The 7,621-nt window shown below is 44.1% G+C and overlaps 1 pseudogene; it reads right to left on the bottom strand.

The window, feature by feature from the left end:
* Positions 1-334: 334 nt before the first annotated feature.
* Positions 335-453, bottom strand: LOC126185591 (5S ribosomal RNA; annotated as a pseudogene).
* Positions 454-7,621: the final 7,168 nt, after the last annotated feature.

The raw sequence follows: 7,621 nt of genomic DNA, 5'->3' as shown, positions 1-7,621 counted from the left end.
CTCAGTGTTTTTACATGATGACATTTGCTGTATCCGTGATCAAGTGATATTAACTTTTGTGTGGGTTAGTTATTCAGTATAATTTAATGGGTTGACTGTTTATGGAGACATGTTACGCAATCATTGTTAACATACACAATAACTTTTCTATAATCATAAATACTCGTTAAACTGGTTGAATTTGGAGGGTATCGCATACTTCGGTACAGTAAAGCCTTTAATATGTTCCGTTACAAGGGACACGTAGTAAACACACCGCTCTCATGGCCGTTGTTAGTTTTCGTGACCAGTGCTCAGTGAAGTAGCTCCTCACAAGGGCTGAGAGCGCCCCGCTTGCCAACAGCACTCGGCAGACTTGTACGGTCACCCATCTAAGTACTAGCCCAGCCCGACAGCGCTTAACTTCGGTGACCTGACGGGAACCGGTGTTACCACTGCGGCAAGGGCGTTGACTTATGGGAGGTATGAGTACATCTAAACGCCACATGAGGCCATGGATACCGTTTCGCAAAGGTTCACGTACGACAGACTGATGATGTGCTTTCATTTGTTTGTCGTACAGCACTCCTCCAGTTAATTGCATCTTCAGTTAATGTTCGACCCGGTCGGTATCAGATTGGACTGTGGAATACTCAGCATATATAGGGGTACTTGTATGCCCCACTCTCCCTTCAGGATAGCATTTCCCAGTTAACATAGTTATCTATGGTCAATCATAGTTTGGCGAACATGGTGAGGAGTATCGGATCGTACTTTGGCTCCACAAGCTAGTTGCTCTTATTTTAGAATGAAAAATATTATGCACCCATACTAGAAAAATTCTTTAGTCCATGAGCAATGATGCAGAATTCTCGAAAAAAACAATCAACGAATTTTATGCCCCGAATCCGCAGCGAATAGCAGCAGTTCGTCAGGCTAAGTGTGTTCCAGTGCCACGTTAATTATCCGAGTTCTGGCGTTCCCAGTATTTTACAGTTGTACAGCCGCACCCGTGCTCGTGTGTGTGTTCTTTTGTTTGTTTGTACCGTTCAATGATGGGCGTAGGAGTGCTGTGGCTGAGAGTGCTCCACGGCCAGAGACCAGGGACAGTTGACGGCGCAAAGCCGCTGATCGAATCTGGTGTCCAGCAGAGCCGGCGGGGAGTTTGCGTGGCTGGGTTCCGCCGTAAGTGGCGCAGCGCCCTAATGAGGGCTGCTGGCCCTAATCAAATTACTCAACTCCCAGCGGAAAGCCACATACTTGCCCAGCCTCCCGGCTTCCACCTAACTCCCGATCGGATTTCACAGAAACTTCGCTGCACTGCTGATCCTTTTTTCCAATTCCATTAGGATTGGAAACAACGTCGCTTTCGTTGCAAAACAATGGCCCTTCCGATAAGACTGCATCATCGGTGCTTAGGAAATAACCCGAAATCCGTCAACAATGGAATATCTGTAGTGGTACAGCTTTTTGTAGTTGATATACGTGTGAAGACGCTACTCTTGAAAATTCGTGTGGTTATAAAATCTTAACATGGCTGCAAACAGCAATTGTATAGCGATAATCTAAGAAAGGATGAAAAGAATCAGCCAACTACTTGCGTAACACAGATTTACTAGAACCCTTGACCAATAATCATAAAATTATCTTCTTTAGGGGGAGATTGTGATGCTTGTTACTTGGCAATAGCCGAACGGCATTATTCTAAGGTACCTTATCAATACAATATGTAACAAGCGTCAATCTCCTTCTGAAGAATATAATTTTATAATTATCGAAATCTAGGTCAAGTTTTCTAAGAAACCTGTGTTATGCAACTGGTTCACTGATGTTCTTCATCCTTTCCTAGACTATAACACGGTTATATTAACACGTCGTCTTCATTTAGAAAGTGTAGTTTGTGAATTACTTTGGTTAGATTAACCCATTTTTGAGAATAGTTGCCTAGGAAATGCTCAGAACCACAGATGCATGAGGTTCTTTGACAACAGATATATTTAGAATTCAGCAATACAGTTTGTTCTAGAATGTGGTTATCTTCCGTTGACTCTAAATAACTTCTTTGATTAATTAGTGTGAACTTCGTTCTCGACGATATTGTGTAGACCAACTAGCTCACTGTAACGTCTGACGGAGTGCCTGGCTCCGGTTTTTCGACAATGATCAGCCACCTATAAGTACCTAAAAATGGTGTTAACTACTTGTTTTTCATTATCCAGTTTTTAATAGTCATTAGGGTTTTATCAAATACGACAGACCATACCGCAACAAATCGGGCAAGTAAACGGGCGCGCGCGCGCGCGCGCGCGCGCGCGCGCGTGTGTGTGTGTGTGCGTGTGTGTGTGTGTGTGTGTGTGTGTGTGTGTGTGTGCGTGCGTGCGTGCGTGCGTCCGCGCGCTCCCGCGCAGTCGAGCGCCTGCATGAATTGTACAACATATAGTTTGGGAGATATGACGTAAATACTGAGGTGAGTGATAAACTGCGGCATCCTGTATGACGTTCCAGTTTATTATTTCATTACTACTAAATCTGTTCACAAAACAGTTCGCAGGCAGAACCCACATAAACCACTGGATGAATTGCAAAATTATATCATTATACGACACATAGTCGCGACAGTCGTAACACCGTCGTGACAGGATGACACGTGACGTCATAAACATTGATATACGTGAAAATGAAATTGCATGACGAAATTCTCTTGTGACACAAGTGAAATATGTGTAGAAATACGTGAAAAGATTTTGACAGGTGCGTAACACGAGCAAAGGCAGAGTAAAAAGTTCATCCTAAGCCCCTGGAATGATTTCAACTAAATTGGGTGCACATGTTAGTTACGATCTGGAGAGAAATACTGTGGGGTAAGAATCACCAACCTCCTATTGGTGTGAGGGTGATAACATGGAGAGATGGGAGAGGAGAAGATGGCCAGATAGAGATGGGGAAGGAGGAGATAGGCACATAAAGAAGGAAGCAGGAGAGGGTCAGGGAGAGGGGAAAAGAAGGAGATGACCAGAGAGTGGGGGAGGAGGGTATGGTCAGAAAGTGGGGGAAGGAGGAGATGGACTAATAGAAGACTGGATTAAATACATACTCGGGCAACGTCGGGAATCATCAGAAAATCGTTAGTCTTAGTAGTGTTCGCCACTTACTTTCATGTGACTCTCTGAAGTAACATACTATGACTACTCAGTTTGTATCTTGAGAAATACAGGCCGTTTCATGTAGGTAGCAAATGCTATCTCCGTCGTTGAAAACCAACCAATTTCTAAATATTTATATACTAAGATGGTATCTGTTCTTACGGACATGTCCGAAAGAACAGATACCATCTTAGTATATATATATATATATATATATATATATATATATATATATATATATATATATATATATATATATATATAGTTATGTCTCACCGGCCACTTGACCATCTTCTTCTTCTGTGCGAATGCACAACAGTACCCGAACTCTTACGGGAGTCGGAAACGCGCCGCGAGTAATGAGTATAATGGGCGGGGGCATTACGAATGTAGTGCGGGACAATACGGTGAGAATGTGGGTGTAGCGGGAGGCGTGCCAGAGATAAATCCGTGCAGTCGCGCTATCCTCTGTGTCGTCGGTGGCTCAGATGGATAGAGCGTCTGCCATGTAAGCAGGAGATCCCGGGTTCGGGTCCCTGTCGGGGCACACATTTTCATCTGTCCCCATTGACGTATGTCAACGCCTGTAAGCAGCTAAGGGTGTTCAGTTCATTGTAATTCTAAGTATTCAGTCTCTAGGGCACATTACAGTGTTTGGCGGAGGCTACTAGAGCACTTGAATTAGATGCCCTTTCTACTGGAGCTCACTCTGCCGCGGTGTGCGGGATGGGGCGAACATAAATCGCACATTTCAGTATATGCATTGTGGATGACGAACTGCGACTGTGATTTAAATTGGCGTTTATCTGGTAATAAATATGCAACCTGTCGCTTTTTTACGATTTATTCAACCATGAACCTACAGTGGCCCGAAAACGTGTTGATGGTTGAATAAATCGTAAAAAGCGACTGGTTGCATATTTATTACCAGATAAACGCCAATAAATTGTACAGCTTGGCGGAAACTGCCGAAGACGACACTACACCTCGCGTAATGACACAACAGCTTGCGAGGCCTGTATTAACATGTGGATAACACTCTGATGCACATAGACCACAGAGTTGAAGTGCGCAGGCTCGATGGACTTGCGTAAATAGGCCTCGCGCTGCGCTGTGATATAGCTAACCGGTAAATTTCCTTAGTAGCGTGGAATGGGGCACGTGCCTGTTTGGTAGCACTCATCCGCTGGAAGTGAGCGATGCAATATAGCTTAGATAGCGCGTAATGGAGAATAAGTACTTCTTATTCAGGTTCGCCACACGTAGTAGTGGTCTAGAGGCTAGTGGTTACTTTGTGAACCAGTATCATTTCATCCTCGCCTGTTCAGTCACGAATGTTCCACAGAAAGAACTACTGACTTTAAGCCCCCTTTGAGTTCGAATCTCTATAATATTACCTTCATGGTGTTTTCGACAGGTATACGTGGGAAGAAGCAATGTATCAGTTGACTCTTCTTGGAACGTACGCACTTGAAATTATAACATTAAACCACATTGTGATGCACAATGCCTGTCTCACAGGAGCTGGTGGAGTGCCTCCATGACGCTTTCACTTACTTAATGACTGTGTGATGAAACTTTCTAACCTTCTTTGGATCTTCTCTATTTCCATTATCAATTATAACTGATATGAATCCAGAGCGCCAAGCATTATTCAGGTACTGGTAGAACGAGGGTGCTGATTCCAAGGAATCAGTCTGGGCTCTGCTTTACCTGCGATTGGCTTTATTTGATCGTTCACTTTCAGTCTGTACGCACACTCCTAGATATTTACTGGATCTGACTGCTTCTGGTGATTGTTATACAATCGTGTAATCATACGACAACGGTGCATAATCTGAAAACAGGAATGTGGCGTGCAATTAGAGAGCAAAATGGACTATTGGACCAAACGTTGTGCACCACACCAGAGCTCCTTATATGTATGTGAAGATTATACTGCAACCTTTTCTTCAAAGAAGCAACGTTTAACGGAGAGACGTACAGATAAATCATACAGGAAAATGAGAGAGAACTTACCATCAACGCGTCTATGACAGAATTATGATGTGGTATCTTTCATAGGAACAATCCTATCCTGTGGACAAGTGCTGCTGATACACTTGTATTAAGTGATAAAATGTGCCAGCGGTTTCTCAGGATTCTTCCCTATGTCGTTTCTGCAAGTTAAATTTTATCATTTAAAACTAATACTGTCCGAGTACTGGGCCGTCGCGTCATGTGGTGATCAGGTTGGGGGGGAGGGGGTGGGGTACTGGGTCCCGCGCTACGCCGGAGAGAGAGCTTTCAGCGTACTTAGACCGTATACAAATGTTTTCACGCCTCGTGGTACTCTTTTAGATGCATCTTCACGAAACCTATGACGTCGATCATTTCACATAACTACCTGTTAACAACTATGCCTTGAAGCTGATTGAAGAAATCCGTACAAAATCAAGCTTCACAACAGTCAGGGGTCCTTTGAAATTAGTCTTGTTACTTTTTAGACATTATTAAGACTTATCAAACTGTTATCGTACATGAAGCTAGCCGTGCGGGGTAGCCGCGCGGTCTAGGGCGTCTTGTCACGGTCCGCGCGACTCCCCCTGTCGGAGGTTCGAGTCCTCACTCATGGATGGGGGTGTGTCGTCCTTAGCGTAAGTTAGTTTAAGTTAGATTAAGTAGTGTGTAAGCTTATGGACCGATGACGTCAGGAGTTTGGTCCCGTAAGACCTTACCACAAATTTCCAAAATTTCCAAACATGAAGCTACTTGAAAGAACGTGTACATGCATTTAATTAAGTGGAATTGCTACGTCTTGAGAGCTGAAGTAGTTCATTCCGCTTAAAAGTGCATTCATATGGGTGTAAGAACAGTTAAGAAGCGATGCCTACTTGTTTATTACGTTTACTTACAGTTACACAAAGCTTTCACGTATCATCTGCCTAGTACGAACTAGCGTAACCTGTTCCGATGTTTCTGCCACGGATAATTGCAACCTGACAAGCTGTCTGATAAAGTGGACAACGTAACGGTAGGACTATTCACAAACTTCAGGATTAAATGATTTATGTTTTAGTGATTCACAGATTCTCATCGTTTTAATTTAAGCGAAAGTAATTGTACAAGAGACATTAAAGAAAAAAAAGAAGCAATAATTTTAATGTTGGAATGTGATTGTAATCGTGGTGTCTACATTTGTAAACTAAGTATTAAGCTACTAAAATTATGTAACTATTTGTTATAGACTGTTGCAGTGCATTTTCTTCGGAGCTGTTGGGTACGTATGAAGATACTGAACAAACTCACTTGAAAGTCAGTATAATGCAATTATTAAAAAAGGGTTTCGCGATGGAATAATGGATCAACTGAAAAGTACTCAGAGGTGACAAAAGTCCTGGGATAACACCTAAAGTCGTGTCGGACCTCCTTTCGCCAGCGTATTGCAGCTGCTCGACGTGGCATGGACTCAACTAGTCTTTCGAAATCCCCTGCAGAAATATTAAGCCATGCTGCCTCCACAGCCGTCGATAATTGCGAAAGTGTTGCCGGTGCACGTTTCCCTGCACGAACTGACCTTTCCATTATGTTCCATAAATGTTCGATGTGATTTATGTCGGGCGATCTGGAAGGCCAAATCTTTCGCTTTATTTCTCCAAGATGTTCTTCAAACAACTGTGGACCGGTGATAAGGCGCATCGTCATCCATAAAAATTCCATCGTTGTTTGGGAACGTGAAGTCCATGAATGGCTGCAAATGGTCTTCAGCAGCTGAACATAACCATTTCATGTCAATGATGGGTTCAGTTGAACCAGAGGACCCAGTCCATTCCATGTTAACACAGCCCACACCATTATGGAACCACCACCAGCTTGCACAGTGGATTGTTGGCAGTTTGGGTCAATGACTTTGTGGGGTCTGCGCCATTCTCGAGACCTATCACCAGCTCCTACCAACTGAAATCGGGACTCATCTGAGCCGGCCGAAGTGGCCGTGCGGTTAAAGGCGCTGCAGTCTGGAACCGCAAGACCGCTACGGTCGCAGGTTCGAATCCTGCCTCGGGCATGGATGTTTGTGATGTCCTTAGGTTAGTTAGGTTTAACTAGTTCTAAGTTCTAGGGGACTAATGACCTCAGCATTTGAGTCCCATAGTGCTCAGAGCCATTTGAACCATTTGACTCATCTGATTAGGCCATGGTTTTCCACTCGTTAACGGTCCAACGTCCGCACTTGGTAGGTGAGTGGTCAGCGCAACAGAATGTCAATCCTAAGGGCCCGGGTTCGATTCCCGGCTGGATTAGAGATTTTCTCCACTCAGGGACTGGGTGTTGTGTTGCCCTCATCATCATCATCATTTCATGCCCATCGACGCCCAAGTCGCCGAGGTGGCGTCAAATCTAAAGACATGCACCTGGCGAACGGTCTACCCGACGGGAGACCCTCGTCACACGACATTTACATTTCCAACGGTCGAACAAATATGGTCGCGAGCCCAGCAGAGGCAAAGGCATTTGCTGTT

Source organism: Schistocerca cancellata, chromosome 4 (assembly GCF_023864275.1).
Source record: "Schistocerca cancellata isolate TAMUIC-IGC-003103 chromosome 4, iqSchCanc2.1, whole genome shotgun sequence".
In the NCBI taxonomy this organism is placed as follows: Eukaryota; Metazoa; Arthropoda; class Insecta; order Orthoptera; family Acrididae; genus Schistocerca; species Schistocerca cancellata.
Note: the sequence above shows the minus strand (reverse complement) of the source record. Positions and strands in the feature narration are given on the sequence as shown.